Source organism: Sycon ciliatum, chromosome 4 (assembly GCF_964019385.1).
Source record: "Sycon ciliatum chromosome 4, ocSycCili1.1, whole genome shotgun sequence".
NCBI classification, from domain to species: Eukaryota; Metazoa; Porifera; class Calcarea; order Leucosolenida; family Sycettidae; genus Sycon; species Sycon ciliatum.
This window is the reverse complement of record NC_088646.1, coordinates 23,494,996-23,496,655: the sequence shown is the minus strand read 5'-3', so window position 1 is coordinate 23,496,655 and position 1,660 is coordinate 23,494,996.

Genomic DNA, 1,660 nt, shown 5'->3' with positions numbered 1-1,660 from the left:
CCCTATGACTGGTTTGTGCGGAGCCGTTCAACAAGGGCACAAGTCTCGCTACCTGCAGCTCGCACTGTCCAGTTTACAAAATCCCCTTTGTTTCATTCCTATTCTGACTGGCTCAAGCTATCAAGCCTCGCCCACCACTGCCACAGCATGTCTCAGTTTCGCCAAGTTGTTTGTACTGAGTTGCGTTTTCCTGCAGCACTCACGCGTGTTTAGCTAAACAATGTAATTTCCGGCTATCTCACTTAATTGGCTGAGCTTTGTTTTCCTCCCTGTTCCTTTCTTGGCTGAGCTTTGTTTTCCCCCCTGTTCCTTTCTTTCCACTGTTTTCTTGTTTTCTTTTGTACTTTTACCATGGCTGGTTATCACCCTCATCTCTGGGGTTGCTTCCCACATTAGCAATGCATGCACATGCTACGAGATTGAGTTTAATAAAGTTAAGTTGTCTCACAGATTCCCACAGACCCAAGTCAATTTTTGAATATTTTAGGTTTTGGGCGTGCTACGAGGTCGTACCTTTGATACAACATCCAGTGCTGGGACGTCCACAGCAAGCCATTTCCACAGCGCTGCACACCAAATCCAGGATACCCTCAGAAACCGGCAAAGACTACCACTCACGTTTCACTACTGCCTAGTACTGAACCCTACCTGACTTCTTGACAAGACTCAAACTACTAAGTTACTTGCCAAAGTCACTAAATCAACGTCAACTACAATAATCAAGCCACATATCTGCAACGTCACGAGGGTGCAGCCCAATACGTGGTTTTTTAACGTGGTTTTTTGGACTTGGAGCAAAATTCTGCACACTTTCGCGTGTTTCCATGATACGACAAGTTGCGCACGGTCTGCTCACATTCAAATACAGTGCTATGCTGCCAACAAATGACAGCGTGCAACAAAAAATCTTTCCTTGCAAGGGCACATTTTCGGCCAAAACTCTCGAACGGCTGATCAGATCGGGACACAATATTCAGAGAATTTGCAGCTATTCATGCTCTTTCAACTGACGTAACACTCAATATGAATTTACAAATTCGATTTTCAGCGAATTTTTGGCTAGTCTGCCACCTTAACACATTCGTTCATTTATTTTTATTTTTATTTTTACGAAGTCCACTATGCTTTGAATGAATGCGGAAAGTGGTGGCGGGTAGCCCTTTCCCAAAGGTGCTCGCCCTTTTTTCGCCCTTTTTGGCCCTTTTGGAAAAAGCCCGTTTCTTTCGCCCTTTATTGCGTTTTTTGGTGAATATCGCCCTTTTTGAGCTTTTTGAGCTGAAAAAGTGCTCAAATCTGTTTGCTCAATGCTCATCAGGGAGTCGTACTCAAACTAGGGAGGTGACACGGCACAGAAATCCGTGTCACAGGGGTTGACTCGCACCCGTAACCCCTCGCCGTTATTTTTGGAATAGTTGAACTAGTTCAGTCCAGTCCAGTCCAAAAGGTCATACTCGGATCGACTCGCCTTCTGTACTTCACCTCCAAGCGTGCAACGCAAGACCCGCAAAGTATGATTTTTCTGTGGGGAACAATTTTGCCATTGATCAAGTTTTTATTGGAGTGCTCAGGCATACTACGATTGCTGAGACGTCCCGAGCACGCTTGTTCAGGTTCTCTATTTTTGACGAGCCGGTCCTACAGCCCCCTACACTGTATCTAA